The sequence below is a fragment of the Equus caballus genome, chromosome 8, assembly GCF_041296265.1.
Source record: "Equus caballus isolate H_3958 breed thoroughbred chromosome 8, TB-T2T, whole genome shotgun sequence".
Taxonomy (NCBI): Eukaryota; Metazoa; Chordata; class Mammalia; order Perissodactyla; family Equidae; genus Equus; species Equus caballus.
The window spans coordinates 66,519,949-66,545,636 of record NC_091691.1 but is presented as its reverse complement, the minus strand read 5'-3'; the positions used below and the strand labels follow the sequence as shown (position 1 = coordinate 66,545,636).

The window sequence follows — 25,688 nt, the reverse complement described above, 5'->3', positions numbered from 1 at the left end:
CAGCCAAGAACATGGGATTTTCATTTATTCAAATTATCTTCTTTGTACTTTCTTCATATTCTAAACTTTTCTTATGAGAGGTCTTATTATTTTTGATTAAGTTAGTTCTTACATACTTTATACTTTTTATTGCTATTGTGAAGTGAATTTTATTTTTTACTTTTAATTTCTAGGTGATTACTGTTGGTGTTAAATTTTTACTAGTATTTGCTAGTATTTAAACTGATACTCATACTAGTATCACATATAAATGCCACATATTTATATATGATAAACATTGCTGAACTTTCTTAAAAATATCAATAGTTTTATTTACTAGTTTTATTGGTTTTTCAAAATGATAAGCATATTATCTGAAAACAATGACATTTTAATTTTCCTCTGATTTTATCATTTTATTTCCAGTAAATTCATTTAAATTTTTAAGTTTTCCTCAGGTATCCTTTCACCTGCTTCTTCCATGTTTTAATATATTGGACTCACATCATTAGTTATGAATAGTTTGCAACCTCCATTTTCATTTACTCCATAATGTGTTATTTAAAGGTGTATCTGTGAATATGTGTGTGCATGCATATGCTTACAGGTGTTTGGGTGTTTTAATTAACAGAGGTATAGAGTTTTATTGGACCAAAAATTTGAGTTGATAATTGTTTTTAAATTGTTGTCAGAAAACATGGTGCGAATGACAATTTCTAAAAATTTATTTTGATTTGAGTGACAAAAGGGGTGGAATGTTCTGGTTATTCTCCATTATTTCCCCGTATGCAGTCTTTACCTTTCTCTGTGCTACCTTATGCCTTGGAGATTCACCTTTATGGACTAAGCCACTCAGGATCCCTGACCTCCAGCTTCTCTCTAGATTTGTAAAATGGGAGATATTGGCAAAAGATTAGAGTGAAGGAGGACAGAGAGAGGCAGGGGTATTTATTCCCTACTTCTTCCCTGCTTAGCCACAATTCTGCTGTGTCTGCATTGCTCCATGGCCACAGCTCCTGAATGGGCTCCCCTTGACATCACTCATCATCAAAGACCAGGCGCATCATTTTCTCTTACCGACTTTTCGGGCAAAGAACAGTAATTCCTCCCTGCTCTTGCTGGTTGCTGGGTGTCTCACTGTCCTTTATTGATTTCCCTAGCTCTGCCCACATGCCTGTAAAAAAAATTAGCCTTTTTTCGGTTAAATCCCTTTTGAGTGTGCCATTTGTTTCCTCTCAAAACTCATACTGATCCATACTCAACGGGAAAGGTCGAATAAAATCATGATAGCACGATTTAGTCATCAAACACTTGATTAAAAACAATAACACAAAGGAGAGATGACAAATTTCATTCCAACATCCCATCTCCTTAAGCCTTCTCTACACATGTCAGGCAAGCTGTGGCACCTCAGGCTTAATGACTATGGGCCATTATTGAATTCAGGCTTTAAGTAACCAACTCAATGCTGTCAACAACACTCCTAGGTACTCACATTAATATAATAAATATGAAATCTTAAAGGTTTACCTCCATCTGTATATATTTGGCTTGATCCATCCCTTTGGAATGTAACTTGACAAGGTCCTGAAACTCTTTTGCTGCATTTATTACCTCTTCCCAGAGCAATTCTTTTACTTCTGTGTTTGGAATTTACCTTCTTGGTAAGGCATTGGAAAGTGGTGCAGGAGGTTGTGAGAAGAAAAGGCATTCATATGTAAGTCAACTGCGCCAGGTAATTTCACCAAAGTCTTTGAAAATTTTCTTTTTTCCCCAAAGGAAGGCTAGATCAATCAAATGATGAGACCTCCTTCCAGAAGGATATGAAGATTCAAAATTCTCAGATTCATCTTTGTCCAAATATCTTTATCCAAGATTCCAAATTGTACTTTTTGCCCAGCCAATACCTTTACATAGTATATGAGCTTGGTTTGGTGTCTATTGCAACTCAGAAATGTGTATATTCAGAACTTATGTCTGGCTTTCATCCATGCCCTGTCTGTAGCTAAAAAAAGAATGGTTTCCCTTAGGACCACCTTAGAAGCTTTCTGATTCTTTGACCATGCCTTGAGTTAAGAGGTTAAATCCTTAAGCTTCGTTTTTTATTCTTTTTGTAAGCTCTTTAGTACAGTTAGAATCAGTTGCTCCACCATCACATCCAATGTAATCACCATTATCACCATAGCAATTAAGTACCTCAACCACTTGATCTCCCTTCACCTTGACCTCCACCTGTAATTCACTCTATATCTTCACCAGTGATAATTTTAATAACTGCAATCATGGGTTATCAGTGTCCTCATGGAGATTAAGTGTGTATTACTCAAAAATATGAGCAGTTTTATTCTAGAATTCCATCTTTTAGGGTATAGGGGTTGACATCCTTGGCACCAATAATTCTGTTAGTTAAAGTCCCTTCAGGAAAGGGATGGTACACTGTAAAGGGACAATTTATAGACGTGTGGGCTACATTCGGTACCACCAAGTGATGATTAGATAATCAAGTACCAGAGGCAGTGGAAATATGTTATCTAGGTCTGAAGGATCAAGGAGAGAAATTGGAGTTACTAGATGCTGGCGAAAGAAAAATGTACTATCCACAGGGGCTATAGCCTTAGAGGAGTATAGCCCCTGACAGTCGTATCAAAGCAGGAAGGTGTACAAGACCAGCCCGGTGGCGCAGTGGTTAAGCGCGCATGTTCTACTTCAGCAGCCCAGGGTTCACAGGTTCAGTCCCAGGTGTGGACATGGCACTGCTTGTCAAGCCATGCTGTGGAAGCCATCCCACATATGAGGTAGAGGAAGATGGGCACAGATGTTAGCTCAGGGCCAGTCTTCCTCAGCAAAAACAGGGGGATTGGCAGGAGTTAGCTCAGGGCTAATCTTCCTCAAAAAAAAAAAAAAAGTAGGAGGGAGTAAGGAGAAATAAACACTCAAACTTCTCTCTCTTCTCATCCCCTGTTCTCCTGCTAGTTTCTTCCAACGGCTTAACCCAACAAAAATTCAGAGGACATGGAAGCCTGCGTGATGAATTCTATTTTGGTCAGCTTCTACGGTCACTGGGGAGGAGAGAGAAAGGTATGAAATGGATCTGTGTGGAAGTGTGCTGAATCTATTTGGCCAATCTACTTGGTAGAAGTTGGTAGCTTTGCGGGGCTGGCTCCGTGGCTGAGTGGTTAAGTTCGCGAACTCCGCTGTGGCCAAGGGTTCAGATCCTGGGTGCGGACATGGCACCGTTGGTCAGGCCATGTTGAGGCTGCGTCCCACATCCCACAACTAGAAGGACCTGCAACTAAAAAGATATACAACTATGTACGGGAGGTTTGGGAAGATAAAACATTAAAAAAAAAAAAGAAGAAGAAGATGTTGGTAGCTTTGACACTGCTATGTGAGAGAATAGGATGGTGAGAAAGTATTAGACACAATGGTGTACCAGTTGTAGTAGTGAAATGGTCTGACAGGTAAGGTCCCTCACCAGTGGATATTCCAAACCTGAATGCTTTGCACTCCACCCAGGCATTACCAGTCACTCAGAGAATCGCTTCTCTCGTCCCCTCAAGGTCCTGTACTTGCTGGTTCTGCTTTGAGGCAACTATCTCTAATACTGCTTCCCAGCCCCAGGTGAGGTGAATGCTCAGAATTGAACCAGCCAGATGTCTTCACTGAGATACCCTAATTGACCAAACTGTCAGGTGCCTCTATCTGCCCCCCTGGTCCTAGCTGTCACCACCTCTGCACATAAGACACCTCATACACAACTCCTAATCTTCACAGCAGCATTTCCCACACATGTCCTTGGCTCTGATTTCCCTCAAAATATGGTCCCGTGCTCTCTTTCATCGGTATTGCATACTTTCTCTTCCACAGAAAGTCCTCCCTTATTGCTTTTCTCCATGGATAAATATTCATTTATATTTTTTCTATCATTTCTAAGAAGTTTAAATTTAACAAATATTCTTCACTATATCCTCAATCTGCCATCTAGACACAGATGTCCTCAATGCTACTAATATCCTAATAACTTTACCATAAAATAGAATGTCTTGGATTAGGAAATAGGAAGACCTATGACAGGGAAAACTCATCAGCTGTTCAGCTTCTCAATTTTCTTCAACTGTTCATGTATTCAAGTCATGCTTACGGGGGTAGGCATCAATCCAGAGGAAAAGCAAGTAACAGATATTTGTTTAGCAACTACTTTTGTAAGGTCCTGTGCTCATTGGATTGAAGAAGGTGATTGCTTTACCCCAAAAAGTACACAATGAAAAGGTGACAGTATTTATTTTTCTTAACAAACACAATTAGAGGACAAATGTTTCATAACCTGAAAAATCAAACAGGCTTAGGACAATCTGTTTACCCTAAATTTAGGGTAATCTGCTTGCTGATACAACTTGAAAACACACTTATCCTTTTCAAATCTGCAATATTGATAGTCCATCTTTGGGTGATAGTTTCCTATATTCGTAACACTAGTTCTAACATATCTAAATTCTGACATGGCTGCATTAGAAGCTCAGGCAAGACACCTGAAGGTAGGGGTTAGTAACAGGCAAATTGAAGGATATTGTATAAATATGCATCATATTTTCTGAATAGTTTCAAATAATTCTATATTGCAATAAACAACCTCACATTCCAATACTAAATAATATCTAGTACAAGAGAAATACAGAGCTGAATTCCTGTGCTATGGACTCTCACAAATTGCTGACGCAAAGTAGCTTTCCAGTGAGCACACTCCCTTGAGTTGCCTTAATCCTAACCATCCTTCAAAGCCAAACTCTAAACTCCTTTTCATCATGAATTTCTCTCTGGCAAGTGTAGTTCACAGCAGTCATCTTGTCCTCCTGATGCCTAACTTTTTTTTCAGTTCCACTCATTTGGTATGCTAACCTTATACAATTCCCACCATTTTTGTGCTTTTAACAACTTGACATTAGTGTACCTTTCATCATAAGTTTCTAAAGGGCAGCCAGATAGTACCTGACATGTTAACATGTGCATTGCAAGTGCACAAATGTGTGGTAAAGAACAGAAGAATACTATTTGCCTCTCCTACCTTTCTATTTATAGTTGGTAGGAACTGTAATTCAGGTTTTCTTGGACATTAGGTTATATTTTCCCCAAAATATTCTCATAAAGTAAGTTTAAATTTATTTTTTATATATCCTCAGTGCAATTTATGAATTAATCTTTACTAGAATCTACCACTTATTTGCCAGCTATGACTGTGATCTTTACTTCATATCTGAGAAGATGTTTTCAAAAGGGGTAGACACACATCCTATCTCCTACTTCACCCTTTCCAACTGACCTCAGTGAAGTTGCACCATCTCTTGCCCATAGCAATACGACTTTTACCTCACATTTTTACTTCTGAATATATCAAACCCAAAATTTCACTAAAGAATACCTAATTCTACTCCCTAATATTTCCACATAGTTATTTTTTCTCTGCTCTTAGATTATGAGCTCTAGGTTTTAAAACTATGTTATCTTCTTTCACACCGTCCCTTCTTGTACTCTCTTATGTGTGCTTTAATATACAGGTGGATTAAAAGGCACTTTTCATAAATACAGAAAGCTTTCAGTCACATCAAATGGGACACATAATAGTTTCTAAGAACGCACCTATGAGTTTATTTTCAGCCAGGGTAAAGTTTGGAGATACCATGTTAACAATTACCTCAGTTACTGATCTGACCCGATGGTTAGTAGCCCAATGATCTACTACTTTTTTGTCTTCATCCCCTTCATCTTTCTCATCAGTCCTTTCTTGTCAGTCAACATACAGTAGGATATTCCTATAGCTGAAGTTTCTGCTTTGGGGATCATTAAGTTGTCATCCAAATAATTTAAGGACTTCTTAGAATCTATTTGGCTATAAGATATAGCTTGATAATTACAGTCATGTAAGGCAGCTAAATGTTGAGGGTACCTTGAAAGCTGGTCTCAAATCTATTATTTCATTTCCTTCCAGTCATACACATTAGAATGGTCCAAAGGATGGCTCACATTTTCTTTATGTATTGCCCTTTAATTATACTGTTATTTCATCTCTCATATTTCTTTCTGCCATTGATACTAATAGCCATGTCTGAATTGTTCTCTCTAACGCTATAGGTAGATACTATCTGAGAAAAGAGGCACGTATAATGTTCCATTTTAATACTAGTTGGAAAAATGAATACTTCCTTTTTGAATCCTTGATTTACTGTGACATCGGCCATTTATTATATTTTTTGTTGTCTTCTCACTTCCAACTTCTTGCATCCATCTTTCACTCTCTCTATTTTCAGGCTCCCTTGTCCCATATATTTCCTTTTCCTATAATACTTTGTTATAAGATAAACACCACTCAAGCTGCTGTGTTACCCTTATGGGGGCATTTGCTATATCATTCTCCTGCAAGCAGAAATTATTTAAGACAAAAGAATAGATGACCAATGAGAAAAAATGTGAGACTGAAACAGATGACGAGGGAAATCTTTTGTCCTGAGAGATTATTTTAGATCTTTAAATCATATCATAAAAGAAGCACCCTAGTCACAGTAGGATTTGAAGAATAGTGTTTTGATGCGAGAAATCCATGTGGAGGAGGCTCACGCATCCAGAAAAAGAAGGTCCCACAGAACCTGCCTTTGTAGACTCAATCATGAGAATGGAAGAAATGTCCCTTCCACCTTCAAAGGAAAGTCTAGCATGCCCAGTAAAATTATTACTTATTGTGTCTCAAAATACAGGCTTCTGACTTGCTATCAGAAATGTTCTAACCATGTTGTTTGTGATTTTAATTAGTTTTCCCAAAATATGACAAACTAAATTGAATAAATCAAACTGACCTTTAAATTTCTAGAATTATAGCCTATTTAAATGTCCATAATGCTGCAATAATAACCCAAGTTAATAACCATTTCACTCTCCTCCCTGAGAGGTTCTCTGGGTGATACACAATGTTATTAATTTTGGCGTGATTACAAATTATTCCCATAGTTCAGGTTTAATACAGTATTGATGTTGTTATTAATATAGATTTGTCAGTAAAAATACAAAACTGAGCCAGTCCCAGATAATGTCAGTTTTAAGGTTAAAACGTAAAAAATAAAAAAAGTACTAGCTTATGTTGAGGAAAGTAGGGAAAAGCCATGATACCAGAGTTTCATTATAAGGACATTTGGCTTAGTATGAGAAAGGATTTGGAATGATAAAACGAACAAACAAAAAAGTCACTGTAAATCTATCTATTAGCAACTTAGGTTTTAAAAAAGGCATCTAGTGGCCATTTCTATATTTTTCAAAATTTCTTAGGGGATTGATTAAATCACAGGACAATTCTATAAGTATTGTCAACAGTAAGTTTAAAAGGTTAATCGTCAGGGTTGAGTGAGGAATATAATAATTTGACTCACAGTACACTATTTTGTGAAGCATGTGGGACAACAAGGCAAAGTAAACTAGCTATAATATGTGACTTGGTGTGAAATAAAGAAAATTAAGATGTGTGAAAACTGGTATGGTAAGGCAGTCTAGTACAGCGGTGAAGAGTTCTAGCTGAACCTTTGTAAACTTAGATTTCAGCTTCGGCCTTGCTTTTGCTGGTTTTGTTAATTACTAAGCATATCTGTTCAAGATACTTCATCTGAAATGTTACATTAAAAATATTACTTATCTCAGAAAGTTTGCGATCAGTAAATAAGGTAATGCATAAAAAGTGTTTAATGATATCCAGCCCATTTACGTGGCTCTTGTAAATGTTCAAAACATGTAAGTTTCTGTTAATAGGCTACCATAATGTACAAAGCAGACAACATTATATTTTCATACTTGGAAAGTAAAGTAATTTACATAAGGACTCACAGTTATTGAAAATTTGTGATGGGATTGAAACTATGTCATTTCCAATTACCAAATCAGTTACCATAATGTCCCATCTGCTTTGACTGCTGTCTAAGGCATGATCCCAGGTAAAGTGTATATGGACTTTGATTTTTAAAATTTTTTAATACAAATTAAACCTCCCAGATTTCTGCTTTCAGTAATTCAAAGCAACCACCCTTAGAACAGAGCAATTAGAAAAGCTGGACATTCTGCTTAAAGATATCAGACAGTTACAATGAAGTGGAAATTTATGGGTCAAATATTGGGAGAACAGAGCAATTTAGAGAGGTTAAACCAGCATCTGGGTCTGCTTTGTTCTTGGAAGGGTCTACTGATGTTAGAAGAGTCCGTGGAGAAGCTACCTGATACTATTCTTTCTACTTTTGTATGTATTTGAAATTTTCTATGATACATAAAATTTAAAAGAAAAAATCAAGACAAACTTTCCATGAATGTACCACAACCTACCTTTTTGACTCCATCTCCTAATGCTCCTTGACTGATTGGTCCTTAAACGTTATTTACTGTTTCCTTTGCCTGGAATGTTCAATGTTGATTACTCTACATAACAAAATTTTGTCATCTTCAAACTCCAAAGTCATATCCTTCATGAAATCAGGATAGCAACCCAAATGAAAGTAGCCTCAGTGTGTTCGCTTGCCACTTACTTTGACCGTCCCATAGCAAAGAACTTATTCTCTTATCTGTGTGAATGTTTGAATATACGCCTGTCACTTCACGAGCATTTTAGATTTCTTAGAAAAGGGACTATGACTCTCATATTTTTATTCCTCTGCTATGGCAAACACAGGGGTGAATTAATTTTTTGAGACCTAAGTGTAGAGAATTGCTTTAAGTTGTAAAGAATACAAAAATCCAACTAGAAACTTGGTAGTGTGTCTTGGAAGGCTTATTCAAGTTAGGGCCCCTAAAGCTCAGCTTCAATAGCTCTGTAGTAAATCCATCTGTGGTGAAGCTCAATGCACCAAGTGTTTGATTTCCCAAAGTAAATCCTCATTAACGGGTCCATGTTCATCAATGTTTTAAAATGTTTTCTATGTGATATTTGAGACTTTCTTCAATTCTTCCATACTTAGACCTCAAAATAATACAAAACAGAGGAAGTGGTACCATTGGCACCTACACCTTACATTCTCGGATCCCTCATATCTCTTGTAATTTTTTTCTTTAAATGTGATTAAGTCTTGGGTATGTTGCCCCAAAGAATAAGATCTTCCTTAGAAAAGTTAATCTATAAATGCAGGGTAAAGCAGGGCGTAAAAAAGATTCTTAATCTGTATTTGATTGTTGACAAATTTTAAGCCTCACTCCTCCCTCTTCCCCTTCTGCCCCACATCTGGGCAGGCTGGTGAGAAAGCCTGGGTTATCTCTTCTTTTGCTTCATTTGAGTTCAAACAATACAACCCCCAGCACCTACGTGGATAGGACCCCTCACTCCAGCCCCCTAACCACAGTAAAATCCCAAGCCCATCTTCTTTCCCAACTCTCAAGCCATTTTCTTGACTGGCTGGGAGCCTGTTCTGCTCTCCCCAGAAAGCCTCATATGTGAGCATTAAACCTTTTCATAATTTCTTGGTGTGTGTGTGCATGCGGCATCATCAGTCTTGACATTCAAATCCAATTTGGGGGAATAACGGTCCATTTCATTTCTATAGCATGGCCACAACATGGGAAAATTTCCTCAGGAAAATAGGAAAAAGTGAGTTGTCGGATGGAGACAAGAACATGGAGTACATTCATGGAAACTGCAAGAGATATCATTTGAGAAGCAGAATATTGGAGGTCAGAAATTTCAGACAAAAATATATGGATTTCATCATTTAAGCAGTAGGAATTCATTGAAGAAACTTGACTAGGAAAGCAATATGATTCAAATATGCTTTAGTAAGATGGATTTGACAACTGTGTGCTAGTTGGTAGTGAGAGGGCTATGATTTCTCTTGTAATGGGGATGGATACAAGAAAGATCATGGGGACTTTGACAACATAGAGCCTGGGGGAAAAAGTAATAGGATTAGGGGAACCTCCAAGTTGCAGATGCTGGCTCCAACAAGGGTAACAAGTGTCTTAATGCCCAGTGTTCAAAGGGCACATTAAGCTAAAGCGGGCCTGGTGCAATCACGTGGGTAATATCAGGGTGGTACAAACAGGGACACAAGCAGTTATCCAATAAAAGTGTTTAGTGTCACAAGACCTACCCATATGCAACAAGTTTCACAATAATGATCTGAGGTATAGTGACTAGGATCCAGACCTGAAAAGGTAAATTTCCACAAGCCAGACTTGGTCTAAATCCCCTAACATTAGACTCCTATCCTATACAGTGTAGGGATCCAGGCAGACCAAGCAGTGAGACTGTTAGTAGTATATCTAAGCAGAATCCCAATGTGAAGGACAGTGCCAAGAGAGGAATGCCATGGAGACTGACCATTTGGGACCACTTAGGAAACTGGACATCGTCTTAGCCGTTTTGAGGTATGACCTCATATTTCTGAAAACGTAAGAATCATCAAAGAGAGGAGATGTGGAAGACTTTGAAGGGAGGCACACTGCAGTTACATAGTTGGCTTAGACCACAGAGCTATGGGTTTGGAGAGCATGGCTGGATTTTAGGTGTTCATGATGGTGAAACTAAAGTTAATGGAGGGCCAAATCTTAAAATTCTATTTTGTGCAATGTTTTCGAAGTGGAATATCTTATCTGTAGATAGTTTCCTCTCTGTTTATCTATCTACCAAATTTATCTAACCTCAAAGAACTTCCATTTGGGGAGATCCTTGAACATGCCTTGTGTATTTTCATCTTCACTATTTACTTTTAGGAAAAGACAATTAGTAATGCAAAGCATGATCAAAGTAGCCAACTTAGTGAGACTACAAATGCTGAGAGACATCAATGAGGGGGGAGTCATTCAAACACACTCGCTCCTGGTCTCAGCTGGAGATAGGCTCAAAGATTGTGATTGTTAAGGTATTAGAAGTAAATGTTAATAGTGGGTTATCAATTAAGATGTCTAATAAAATAGTGAACCACCAATGGCTTAAACAAATGTAGATTTACTCTCTCACCCAGCAGAAGGTCCAGTGGTTGATGATTGCTATGTGGATATCAACTTTGAGTTGGGATCTCAGCCTGTTTCTTTCCCTTCTTTTCACAATCTCAAGATGGATGCAGCAGTTATGGGCATCATCTCCTCTCAAGACCTCATAAAAGTCAGAAATTGGGTAAGTCTGTCACTTTATATCTCTCTTCATCAGCAGAAAAATCTTTCGAAGGACTTCCCTCCAGCAGAATCTTCTTTATATCCCTTTGGCTGGAACTGGGTAACATCCTCACACATAAACTGGTGGGTCCATCTTCCCAGAAATCCAATAATATTCACCCTGTATCTGAACAAAACTGGGACATTGTTAGCAATAAAGGGGAAATGGCCTATGTATGAGCAAACAACAGTATCTGTGCAATAAGTTTAGGCATTTCCCTTTCCAGTTATCCTTTGCATTTAATGATGGTGATCACTGCATCAGCTTAAAAGTTCTTGATGGTAGGAATTTCTGATACAATGATTGGCCAGCATTAAAGATAATTTGGGGCAGTGAGGCCTGCCTAAACTCACACTTCAGAAGCAACCATCTGCTTTACTTAGTCTGTCTACAAATAGGGACAAATCTGTCTTCCTTCTTTAAATACCTCCTCATAATTTGCTTCTTCTGTCCACCTTTCCAAGATTCACTGTCTCTCTGAGGAATCCAGCCCTATCTCTGTTTCCTTGGCTAGCTCACATTCTGCTGGCTATGTTTGGCCAAGCACCATCACTCCTACCAGGCAAAGAACTATCTCCTGGTTTTGTCTAAGAATGCAGCCTTTTCTTAGACTTTCCAAATGAATAATAACAATGATTCAAGTTAGCCTATTGTTCAGCAGATAATAAACTGGTCTTTCTTCTGTGTATGGACTCCAGAAATGACTGCTCAGAGGGATATCCAGAGATACATTACAATTAACTAAAATCTTTGGGACAATATTTTATTATTTGTGTATGATGTATGGGGGAAAAATGAAGTATGTAAAGACTGTTCTCTTCCCTCTTCCTCTTCTCTCTCTCCTGAAGCCCAACATCCTGTGAAACATACACCGGCTTTTCTATGTGATGTTCAAATCCCAGTATTTTTTTCCAAATGTGTGCTAAGTGCAGCTTAATAATTTTGAACATAATATAAAGGATAACATGAACACTGCATTGCATCCATCTTCCCCTATTTAATGCCCAGTGATAAAAGCCAAATGTGCTTCATTCTGGTGCTCATAAAACTCATAACAATGAAATGTGTTTACACATCTATACTTTGAGAGCCATCTCTAATGGGTGGACCATACTCATGTCTCTCCAACTGCTGCTCCCCTTGTCATCTGAGTCTATCAGTGATCAATCACTTTAAGAGAGAAGCAATGTGAACTCTACCAATGAGACCCACTGGCTTGGGGACTTTACCTGCAGTCTTTACTTGTCTCTCATGAATTGGACTCAGTATTGGGTACTCAGGAAGGCACTCGGATGTCCAAGAGGATCACTCTATACAAAAGCACAGTCAGCACCATGTAATGTAGGATAACTTGAGTAGCACTAGAAGTTACTCCCTGATCAAAAGCAGTTGCTCTGAAAACCCCACTGCTATGGCCACTGTGGGCTAGTTAATACAGCATCCTATGCAACTAAGTAGATTGCCCATATTAATCTTCCTAAAGTCTAATAAAATCAAACATCTGTTCAGAAACCCTTGCTGGCTCCCCATTACCAAAGCTTTTAAAAGAACTATATGATTGAACCCGGTAAATCTTTTACTATTTTTTTCTTTTAACTAAACCAGATACAAACATATGGTTAAAATGAAGAAGTTAAACCAATTATAAACACAAATGTGACTTATTCAATAGCATCACAATGACTAGAGGAAAATTTGAGTTCTCAACAAACTGATGTACCCTCAAGACTCTCATTAATGCATTTTGTTATATCTTGATGTTAGTCTTTTTTTTATTGACTATTTTGAAGTTACACATTCTCAATCTAAAGATTTGTACCCAAGATGCTTAAATTAGGAAGATTGCTCTGCCTTTCTTTTGGAGGAAACAGAGATGTTTCCTTCATACAGGGAGGGCTTCAAGAATGATCTGAGGGTTCCAGGAAATTCTGAAGGCTTTTCCAATTCCAAAACCTGGGAAAATAGAGAAAAAAATTAAATTGTGCAAATCCAATAGCTCTGTCATTGATGGGCATCTCTATCTCTCCAATTTCCATTTGAATAAAGAAAGAACTCATGATACAAGATAAAAATAGCTTATTTTGAAAACAACTCCATATAAAAGCTTGGAAACAAACCCCAATAATTTTGTTCAGACTTGCTTTACACCCCTGGATATTTTAATCTAAAACTCACATCATGTATTTCTTCTTCCTCTAAAATAACCTCATTTCTTTATATATCAGAATTTCTTTCCCCTATTAGTAAAAATAAAATCATGTAGGTGCAATTTTGTTTTCTTTATACTTTGGGGACTAAATTTAACTAATTAACATTTTAATAACATTCCACCATTTGTTCCTGCAGAATTAGGGGCCTTGCTCAAGATGGATGAAGATATACTTTGAACCATCTGGAATTCAAGCAGCTTTGATTTTAAATAAGTACTTGTTTTCCTGTATGCTTGTGGACATTTTGGGGTGATTAACATATAGGCCATAAGGCAAACTATAGAAAGAATGGAATTTATTTATTTTTATTATACTCCTCACACTCAAAAGATTCTGAATTGCTTCCCTAAATGGGATTTAAATATTGGTGAGTATCCTGGCAGAACAGGCACTTAAGGTAATACTGTGAAATCTCACTGATTCAGAATGATTTGAGGGAAGGCACTCTGTATAGAAAAGCATTTGGTTTATAAGATTGCTAAGAAGAAACGTTTTTTATTACTTTACATGGGTTACATGCAGAAACCTAAAGTTAAAGCACTGTTGCTGACAGAGATGCCATGTAACTTGGTTTAATGAAGGACTAAGGACAAGTTCTATGTAAAGGACACACTGAAGACCACAGTGTGCGCAAGGCATAAACCTGGGGAGAAAGATGGAAGGCAAAGTTGGGTTGACATTGGGACAGGGGTATAAAGCCTTGAATATAATGCTAAGCTAGAGGATCTACAAATTAAATAAATGAGCCAGATGGCTCCATCTGAAATAAGCCCCAAGCCAGTTTAGGCCACCATGATAATTCTTTATCGTGGAACAGATAGCACTGGCCAAATGATCTTCCATAGTAATTGTGGTCACACAGTGAGAAAAGAGGTTGAGAAAGACAAAACAATATTAAATCATTTTTCTGAGACTTGACACTTGAGAAATTTTGTAATCTGCCATGACCCAAGTTCTAGGGCACCCCACTGGGTTTGGTGCCAAGCCATGTCCACAGTGACAAGTCTGCTAAAATGGAATGCCAAACTCTTGGAAGAGCCCAGAACTGACTCCTCAATTCCACGTGGAGCTATGCCAATGCACATGTCCCTCATCTCTGTTATGACCCATTACTTTATCACAATTCTTCCTAAAGTTCAACTTTAGCATAAATCTCCCTAGGATTTTTTCCATTTTTTCTTTTTCCTGTAACCTCTCAATTTTATTACTTTGCTTCTCTCCTTTTATCTTCATTCCTCTTAATATTTTATTTTGAACTTTGTTTGTCAAAATACAAATGCCCTTATTTTCTATATTTGTAAATGGAATACAACTATTGTATTGATATTGCAGCCATAGCTCACAAATGGGTGGTATCAAATGCAGTGGAGAGAGGGAGGGTGTGGGGAACACCTTCACCTCCCTGCATCGCATCCCCAGTGTGCTTAGGTATATTTCCACACAAAAGCTGGCTCCGTTCACCCCCGACTAGGTGGATTGACTAGGCATCCAATGGTAGAGACAAGGATCATTTTTACCAGGTTGTCCTACCTGCTTTTAGAGAGGGAGAAAAGCAGAATTTAGTTAACTAGGTAACTGACTTGAAGAGGGGTCCTTGTGTAGAATCCACATTTCATCCATGGTTCAAGACCTGACTTCACAAGCTCTTTACTAAACTGTATATTGACCCTTCCTTTGCTGCTGGCCTCTCAACCATGTCTTACCCGAGCTGAGAGTTTGAATAAACTCTGAACCAAGCAAAGGCAATTACCAAAGTTTTATTACCCTGCCTTTTATTATGGAAATATTCAGTCTACTGACTTTGATCAACAGCTAACCAATTTCATAACCTTAAAAAATGTTAATAGTAGGCATCTATCCCATTTTCGTTCATCAAAATTTTAGATCTTTAAAATCTTTTAACATTTTCTCTCATTTAATACAGCATGAAGTGCGCAGGGTAGATTTTATGGCAACTCATTTTCAAACAGTAAACTCAAGTGCGAAGAAATAAAGGGAATTATCAGAATCACACAGCAAGTTAGTGGCAGAGTCTAGTCTACATTCCAAGTCCTTGCCCCCTAAACTCATAATATTCCCAGTAGATTGTACCTCTCTCCTGTTACTGGCCTGTTATCTTAACCTTGCATGACATTAATGGTCACCTTATTTATTTCCTATACTATATATCAGAACACTTTACTTGTCCTCATTAGCTAATTAGCAAAACTACTTTTTCTTGAGTAATTCAAACCATGCCTTTCAAATTCATCTGCTAATAACTAATATAACTTCAATATAGAGAAGGAAACAGAAAGGAACTTTCTCTATAAGAATATAATTACTTCCATTTTAGAAGATTGAGTTTATTATAGATTCTATACACTTAAAATATTTTGAGATTATAAAACATCTTCCCTGGAAGGAAGGAGAGTGGGTGTGAAGGTCCTCAATCTAAGTAAGGATTCAAAGAATTTCTGGAGAGAAGGAAGAAGTTGGGGAGGGATAGAATATTAGTTGAATTTTGGACATGACAATCATCTGAGCTCTGAAATGAAATCTAAAACTGAGGATTCTCAGAAAGTAATCAAGTTCTGAGTAGAAGACAGAGAGAGACAGAGAGAGAGAATCCTTTGAAACAGGAAACAGTGAATGTTATGTGCTAATCCTGGTTGGAACCTAACTAATAGATAGTACAGTTTTCTGGGATGATGGTCCCTAGCTTTGGGTCCTAGGGCCAACGATGACACTCAGAATAGGCATGAGAATGATAGATGAGGAAGACTAGTGTCTCCTAAGATGATACCTCCCAAAGTATGTCCCAGAGACAAGAGTCCTGAGAGCTGCTCCTTCTAAATTGCTTCTTGGTCAAATAGTTGGTAAATACAAAGGGCTATCACCCCCTCCTAAAGACTCAAATGCAAACCAATATAATAATTAAAAGTCCTGCAGAAAATTAAAAAAACCTCCAACATTTTTAGCTACTTTTAATGACGAAGTGTTTCAAACATGCATAATAATAATACAGACATCCATATACCCACCACTCACATTCAATGCAGATTAACATTATGTCTTGGGGCTTGCTCCATATGCAATTGAATCCTCAAACCATTCTCACCCTTCCTCTTTAGAGGTAATGACCACACTGAAATTGGTGTTGATCCCCTCATTCATGTTTTAACTTTGGTTAATCCAGCATATCCCAAACATGTTTACTCACAGAAGCTTCTTCTTACGTAACATCTATTAACAGACCATGAAAGATCTGAAGTAAGTATATAATTTTGGAACACTGATTTAAGATTCCCATATGTCTTAAAAAAAAAAAAAAAAAAAAAGAAGCTGGTGAATAAGCTTCAGGACGAGAGAAATGGGTCAGGAAAGAAAAGAAGTGAGTTTGGGGCCCGAATGAACAATAATTATTGGAGAAATCAAGCTGCAATGTGAGGTCTCCACTGGACAGTCTAGGGCTCAAGGGATGATTTCTTGAGCTAGATGTGAAATTGCCTCCCTTTCCCAGGGGATCAGCCAAGAGTAGGACTCAAGGAGGCTAATCTGGGGCCAGATGGGCTACTGCAGTGTTCACCCTGAGAAAAGGGAGAGACAGGTTCTGGGAGAAAATAAACAGACTGCAGACTTCTAGAACTAGCAGCAATCCAGATGCAAGCCCAGCCCCCAGGTAAAATCTACAAGCCCTGATCTAGTCTCCTCCATGACTAGGGTTCCTATGAGAGACTGGTTCCATAGTCATCTTCCTCAGGAAGCCTCCCCACCAACTCTGTATGCCTTCCATAAGTTGGGCCTCCCCTCCATCTCCCTCAGCCCCCAACAATTTTGATTGAAATTATTGGTTTAAATTTTAGTCCACCTCATCCCCACCACAGACCCAGGGAAATGATCTTATCATCCATTCATCTCAGCTGAGCTGGATTATTCTGAACTGAATTGAAGGGCAAGGAAGCATTAATGAATAAGATCTGACTGGGGAGTAAATCTGAGTTACGCTTGCCTCAACTTCATGCAGAGGTAACCCACATGCTGGGCTGTGTGCGGTGCTTCAACTCCTATCAAAACTGAGTAAATGGACTTCACCCCATTTATTGCTTATAAGGAATAGCTAACTGCTTTGAGTATTTTTGGTAGCCCCTTGAACCATTTTACCTTATCCAGCATTGCCACATTTGTTTCCCCTGTGAACGTGCAGTGTGAAGGAAAGAGCCATTTAGCAGTTCACGGGTCTGCAATCTGCCACTTACCAGCTATTTAACCTTAGGAGAGGGCCTCACCTTCTCTGACCAGGTATAGCATCCTCCCATAGGTTTTGTACCAGATTAAATGAGCTAATGCACATGATATGCTTATCTCAGTGCTTAGTAAGTGGCAGATCCACAAAATGAGAGCTATTTTTATTACTGGTATTATTATAAATAACTATAAAACCAAACAAACAAAAAGGCCTGTTTATTTAGAGTTAGCAAGAGATGGTTGTTTTGGAGGGTGGGAGGTGCTGTAGAAATCTGCTTGAAATGTTCCTGAGCAGAAGAATCAGAGTAGAATATACAATAGAAAAGAGGATAAGTTGGGCAAAGATTTGTGACCTAATGGGGTTAGGAAAGGGAACGGTTCAATGAATATTTAATTAACATTTCACTGGCCTTGGAGAGGGATATAAGCCTGTGGTTGATGTGACACATAACGTCAGTGTGGTATTGGATACTCCCAAGAGTAACTTTGTCCTAAACCTCTCTCCCCTCTAGAAACAGGAGTAAAGAATACAAGGCATGTAGATATTTCTTCCCAGTCTCCTGTCTCATCTCTCTGTTAGCCTGCAATATTATGAGAAGAGTATGCTGCTCCTTAATCCACTGGCTTATAAGGAGGGCCCTGATCATATTCCATATGAGTCATGGTTGAGGCAAGAGGATGGGAAGGAAGGTCTTGCATAACTGATGAAGGTACCAGATAGTCTGGTTCAAGTGTCCTCACCATCTCAGCAGTGGCACTTTTAGTATGCTTAAGCCACACATACCTTTGCACTACTCTGCATCTTCTGCGGTGGGTGGTTGTCCTCTCACTTCTTTACTCTCAACTCTCTATCTGAGCCCTTGGCACAATTCAAGTACCCCTCTTCTACAAATTCCTCCCTGAGCCCCTCAGTCCATGATCTTCTGTAGACAGTACTTACTGTAGGGAGCACAGGTTAGCAATTAATATCTATCTGTCTTTACTAGGGTTGTATGATCAGATTTACCCATGTCTCCTTCAATACGATTGTAAGCTCCTTTAGGGCAGAAGCCGTGTCATCTGAATTTCCTTAAGCAGCCAGCACAGAAGTGAGCACGTGAAAATAATTAATAAACGCTTGTGAAAAGGAATATTTTAAGACCTAAGCTAAAAACGAATGCCTAGAAAATTCTCTGGGACATAAAGAGCTTCAGAAAAATCTAAGTCCAAATACATTCACCCTTGCAAATGCATTTCAGAAGGGGCTCCAGCGCCGACCCCAGAGAGACTCCGAAGGTATCTGTCATGTGAGCTTGAAATGCAGCATTGTCATTATTCAGATGGAAAATAGAATCACTTATGAGATCATGGCTCATTGTCAATTCTCTATATATTTGCATTTATTGTGACAGATGCTGTCGAATCTCTTCCTTGCTCTATTATTCTACAGAAATAGATTAGCCCCCTTATGCTATACAATAATAATTAAGATAATATCACCGATTAACTCTCTATGCCCCTTTCTATCTAGAAAGCTCAGAGAAATTGATGATTGCAAGCCTAAACTCTACTCCATCAGTTTCAACTGGACCCTCACTCTTTCCAAAAATTTCATTTTTGACTGAAATACTTCATAGGCTATTCACATCCTAAAGGGAATTTTTTTTCCAAAGTTTGGGATAATGGGTTTCAGCCATCTTGACTTAGAGCAGAATGAATAAATGCATTTTCTCCACAGAAAATTCGTAATGCCTTAAGCTGAGTTTGTGCGTATGACATATTCTTAACCACCTACTGAATTGCTTTCTCTTCATTTTTGAGGTTAAATGGGAGGCCTGGAGCCTATAGTGGAATTCCACCATATAGGCTGGTAGAAAATTTTAAAAATAATAAAGAAAAAAGAAATATAGTTCTAGTGTTATCAGGCAGCACAGTGAAAGCAGTAAAATTTCTGAAAACAGTAGAACTTTCTGCCATCTTTTTCAGGCCAAGTATCCATTGGTTACCTCTTCTCCACAGCCCCATATATCATGGAATTGTTTATTCTATACTGAAAATATAAGTGATTGCATGTTTATGTTATCAAGAGTATTCATATTTTAAAGAGGAAGAAAGCACAATGATGTAATATGTTGGAATGGTGTCTATCATTTCTCTATTGTGTTCCATTTGGAGGCATTGTGGATGTCCCAATATTAATCAGTTGTTTGGAGAGAGGAAGCAAGCCAGGCCTGGATAGGATAGACGCTGAGGAATACTATCTGGTTACAGAGGATGACACAGCAGTGGGGAACTCAATGGTTGACTCCTGGACATCAAGTTAGGTGAAAAGACTGAGCATGAAGACCCAGGTCTTGAGAGAATAACACTTAAAGAACAAGGTGATATGTTAGCAGTGGACATTCTGAAGATGGTAGCACTTCCCAGATATTTTAGATTGGGATTTTTTGGGGGATAACCCTCAAATAATGCCAGATGGGTGACTCTCCATTATGCCTGGGCATGAACAAACATAGCCAACATAGCACAAGAAGTTTTAATTTTCCATATGCATATAACTCAGCAGAACCTCACATTGTCACTGCTTTACACAATATCTTCAATGTGAAAAGAGAGTGGAGGCGTAAAAGCTGTTTGCCTTTCCAGAAACCACTCCAGGACACAACTAAGACTAGAAAAAGCCCAATTCCACCACTACATCATAAAAACCTAAGCTGTATATTGAGAAGTTCATACACACCTGGAAAGAAGATTGTCTGGGAAGGAGAGGGCTCACCTGAAACCTTCAGCTCTTCCCCCTCAGACAAGCCAAAGGCAGCCCTTGGGCTTGGAAAATAACTCTGAGATTTCAGTAGAGCTGACTTCTCCCCTGCCTTGACCAACTAGTGGTGTCAAGTGAATCAGAATTCCCCTCACGCGACAGCAATTTCTGAATCTAAGTTTGTGTATCTAGAATAGTAGATTATGAAATTATACTTTCAGGCTCTAATATATTTCATTTCTGATTGCAAAAGAAGTTATAGAAGATTACTTCTGCTTGGAACTGCATCTGAGCTCTTCTAGGGAAGATGGAATTTGATACCACACCAATTCATTTACTTCTTTTCAACTGGATCTTCAGAATAGCAATTTTTGTATTTATTTATAATGTTTATCATTTCCCTAATGCTAATTTAATCTCTTTGAAAAAAAATCTTCAGGCTTGTAATAAATGATACACTGGGAAATAGGGAATTGATAATACTCACTGATTTTAAACTCTGACTGAAATTCCAGTTTAAATCTACACTTAGGAATTATTTATATCCTCTTATGTCATATCAATTTAAATAATATCCCACTCACTGGGGCATAAAGAATAATGCTAATATTAAAGTTTCTATTTAATATTTGCTAATTGCACATGAAGAGGTTATATCAGTTGCATTTAGGATGTTTTTAATTTAATTTTACTGTATTGGAAAATCCATGAGGTTAAGTCTCCTGAAATTATTGCTTTTAAATATTGAATAATAAGAATATTGTCCCCATGATGCACCCTGAATCATGTGGCCTTGGATAAGCTTTCTCCCTGTTGCAAAGAGAGAGGAATAGCAGAGTGCTTAGTTTAATATTGTTAATAAATAAGAATGATCATACTCCCATTTTAAAATACCAAATCTGTATTTAAAAAGCTGTTTTTTCATGAAATATGTCCATCATCGACAGGGTTATAGACTTTTTTAGAACCAAAATCTCATGAAAATGAAATAAATGTTATTGCTGCAAAGTTGGCTTCTATCCTAAAGGGATGCATATAAACCACAGTTAGTGTCCTACCTCAAACTCTTCACTTGATCTTCGATTTTTCAATCGTTCAATAAACTTCAATTGAATGGCTCCAAAGTGAGGCAGAGCAGTGAGGATGGAAGGAGACTTAGGCCCCATATCAAGACACAGCCACACACCCTTGTGAGCTGTGTGCCCTTGGGTACGTTGCCTGACTTCTCTGCGCCTTGGTAGTTCCTTTGTCTGTAAAATGGAAATAACAATCCTATTTTGGAGGGCTTTTTTTTTTTTTTTTGTAATGTTGGGAAACACATGCTTTTAAAGTCTCTAGTCCATAATAGTGTAAATAAATGGTTATATAATACTGTGCATGGCTCTCACCAATCTATGGGTACAAACTGGTCACAGTAAAATAACTTAGATTCCACCAGCTCTTTTTGTGACCTACTCATGTAGGACATCTAGACTCCAACAGAGCACCCTTCCCTGATATAGTCCCTCTGACATTCCCAAATGTGCTAATCATTAAATATGACCATTAAATATTATGCTGCATTCAGTTCTACATCTGCCATCCCCCTCCTGCTCCTGCCCGATCAACACCCACGCACTGTGTTTTCCATAGAGTTCATCTTTCTGTGACTAACTCCTTTTGACCCCATGGTGATGGTGATTTCTCTCCCTAGAGATTCCCAGACTTGAGCAGACCATGCCCAGACCTCTCTGAATTCCACTTAGATTCTATCTGGGACTCTCCAGAGGAGAGACTATGGTGTCTATTAAGCTACTGCTGTGTCCAGCAGAACGTCCCCATAAACAGAGGTGTTCACTCTCTGATGGGGGAAATAAGACATTAACACAATAAATGGAATATAAAGTACTTGGAAGTATATTATGCATGGCATAAGCACGACATGAACCAAATTGAGGGAAGAGAGGAACCGCTGTGTGTTGAGACTATCAGGGAGAAGTTCAAGGAGGCGACTAGTTTTGATCTGGATGTAAAAGAGGGAGTAAAATTTTGGCTGAAATGGAAGGATAAAACCTGATGGCATTGCAGATTGGTGAAGTGTTTCTCTAGGGCAGAAGGCAAATGTGAAAGGATATTGCGAAAGAGGGTTGGACAGAAGTAAGGAAGAAAAGAACTATGGTGGTGGCAATGACGATGATGCTGCAGGTGCTGCTGGTGGTGGTAATGGTGAGGATGCTGAAATATTGCTCTATTTTATTCTTATCTACCATCAGTAAAACATTAGTTTCCATTATAGAATTTGTTCCACCCTGAACTGTCCACACTTCCTTTTTGGTTCTCGTTACTATGCATAGACTACATTTACAGCATAGCGATGTAGTAGTAACAAAGTGGGAGTAGCGATGAGTCACATAACAATGCCATCCCATAGTGTAACACCCCACCCTCAGCAAAATAAGCAGAAAAACTGATGGACAAGGTATGGTTTGAGGCAGAAGTGGTATGTCCCTTCATAAGAAAACCCTCATGTTTTCTTTGCTTTTAGTTTCCATATTGATAATACTTCAGTGTTAGAAAATAACCAGAACTGTGACTTGTTTCATCATTTACATAGCTAGTTTCATGGACCCCAACACTTCATGTTCTGTCACATTTTAGGTAGTTATAATGCCCCTACTCCCCAAATGTTGCCATTTTGTTATTGGAATATGGGAACAGTAGTGACTGGTAAATTCTTATCACCAGGATGGGAGAGCATTGTCATATCCTCCTGCCTCCATTCCTCCTATGCTACAGTTGTTCAGAATTAGGAAAAATATCTCTCTCCAGAAAACTATTCTTAATTTCTCGTGGCATTACACTTTTTGTGGAAAGATAATCCAACAATTCTCACACATCTGCATGCTTTTCACAAGGGGACATAAGGGAAAGAAATTCCAAGAAATGGAGCCCCAATGGTGGAATTGTGTGGCAGTAAGATAATTGTTTAAATATCTAAAGGGAACATGTTCTACAGGGTACAAGCATCACACTACATAGAAGTTACAGCTAACAAATTTAGATCCAATACACTTAAGAACATTCTTATAATAACATCTATGGGAGGAATGTAGAGAGAGTTCCAGCACTGAATGGAGGCTTCAAAAGGATCATCTCAAGGGACTCCCTAGATCTGTGAATCTCTGACAATTTCAAGCAACATGACTACCAGCCAAGGGGAAGATATTTTTGGCTGGAGAAGCTTGTGAGAGTTTTTCAAATGATAGGAAATAGGAGGCTGCTGTCACACATCACAGAAGGCTAGAACCAGGCCTGGGTCTCCAACATGCAACTATAGCAACGTGTACCAGGACCATACCATGAGGCATTCCTTATAAGCAGAAATCTTTAATATTAAGTAAGGTAATATATGAGTTTAGAGAACACATAGAAGGAAGATTTCTGGTTCATAAGATTAAACATGAATTCTGCTTCAATACATGGCTTATATAATGAAGTTCAAAAACGTCTGTGTGGACACATCTATAGTTAATATTTTTTAAATGCCTTAATTTGGAAGGTCATAGTTGACTGAAGAACGATAGCTTCGACTTAATAAATGCTAATATTGACCAACCAAGAAATCAACAGCTGCTTAATAAATTAAAATAAAATACAAATATATCAGACTTATTCAATCAGATTATTATATTTAAACTACTTCCAAACTACGACATTTGCCAAGAAAGTAAAGAATGCCAAATGCTTAATTAGAAGTATATTATCAGTGTGGCCGTTATTCAGAACCAATCTTCCATAAATAAATAAAGAAAGAGGAAAAGAAAGAGGAAGAAAGAAACAAATTTTTGCCCCAACTCAGTGAGCACAAAGGCAATGATGAGTATAAGAAGGGACAACACAGCTTGCCCTCCAATTACAAATGTAGGCAACACCTTCATGGTGCAATGGTGGGATACTACAAAAGGGTTATGTCTGTACACATACATATGCATACATATGTATAAACACACACATTTAGGGATGAGCATTTAAAAATAGAGACTTTAATGGAGGCTCAGAAAATTCTACCACTGAAATTCAATTTTCTGAGTTGAACCTGTGTGTCTAAAACACTGCTGCGAGAGGAAAACTAATACTGGCTATTATTGGTTACTAACATATGAATGTGAATTAGTTTATCAAAATAATAAACATCACTAGCAATGATAGATTGGGAAATTTTAATGCAAATAAGGGAAGAACAAAATTGAGGGGAGAGAGGGAACTCCATGAATTGAGACTATCAGGGGGAAGTAAAATATGCACATTTAACATGGTTAAGATGGCACAACGTTGTGCCTGGGGCACTATGGTATTGCAGCGGGGCACTTATTTCAATATTTTGACCCACACTTGATCTGCAGACCAGCATAGTTATATTAACAGTCTTCTTAAATGACTTGTTATCTTCTCTCCAAAATGTGAATGCTTCCTAGATTTTCTGCTTGAGAAATGCTACCACCATCTATTCCCGCTGCCTGGAACCCTCTCTCATGCAGCTCTTCCTCATGTCCTCTCTTTTCCATACCCTACTATCTCTTAATTGAGGGGAAAAATGAGATTCCCTCAATCTCCACATTCTTGTCATTTATCAACTAGATTATTGCTTCCCTACTTAATTTCATACCGCCATCAGAATGATTGATTTAAAATGCAAATTAAAGATCTTTGTTTCCTTGGGCAGAAGGTATGATTTGGCTGGCAAAGTAGCGTTAAAAAGGATAATGGTGGAGGAAGTAGGAATAAGAGAGGTTAAGCATCTAATTTGGGTGGTATCAGAAAAAAAAAAGGCCAACTAGAATTCTACCTTAGATGAGGCCCTTCCTCTCACTGAGCTGTCGAGGGAGCCAGACACAAAAGGAATGGTTTCACAACACACGTAAATTTACCCATTTATTAATAGCTGAGGACACCTGAGACATCAGTGTAGGTGAAAGGTGAATGAAAGCATGTGCTTAGTCATGAAGTTCAAGAGGGACTCCTCTTGTGCCCCTTCATAGCCCCAAAGCTTGGGGCAGGTAGGTTGAGTCACACTTACAGGGACAGAGAAAGACAGAGTTACTAGTTTTACAGAGCAGTCCTGACCTAAACAATCTACCCAAGTCTTCACTTTAGAAGATGAAAGAGAAATGGAGAGTTGTGGCTTGCTTTCCCCAAGACACAAAACTGCCCAAGAATGAGAAGTGATATACCAGAGAAAACTCAGAAATTTGGTACTGTGACCTACATATAAAGAAAGTCGGACACCAGGCATGTTTTGAGCTCCGACCCACCCAACAATGATAGGATGGTTAAGAAGGGTATGTGCAGAGGGTGTGGAAAGAGAGACAGAATCTCCCTTGTGTCTCAA

The 25,688-nt window shown here is 38.2% G+C and overlaps 1 long non-coding RNA gene across 9 annotated transcripts in view; it reads right to left on the bottom strand.

Moving 5' to 3' along the window:
- LOC106780924 (uncharacterized) overlaps positions 1–25,688 on the bottom strand; it is a 95,569-nt gene that overhangs the window by 15,741 nt on the left and 54,140 nt on the right. For 5 of the 9 annotated variants that reach the window (XR_011441480.1, XR_011441481.1, XR_011441479.1 and 2 more), the window contains 6 exons: positions 21,379–21,570; positions 12,995–13,096; positions 12,373–12,453; positions 10,949–11,269; positions 1,510–3,271; positions 1,057–1,153 (listed from right to left, as the gene is read on the bottom strand). This is a non-coding gene — a long non-coding RNA (uncharacterized lncRNA). Of the gene's footprint in view, positions 1–686; positions 859–1,056; positions 1,154–1,509; positions 3,272–10,948; positions 11,280–12,372; positions 12,454–12,962; positions 13,097–21,378; positions 21,571–25,688 lie in introns of those variants that run through there. The other 4 variants (XR_011441475.1, XR_002809922.2, XR_011441477.1 and 1 more) reach the window with 3 other exon arrangements.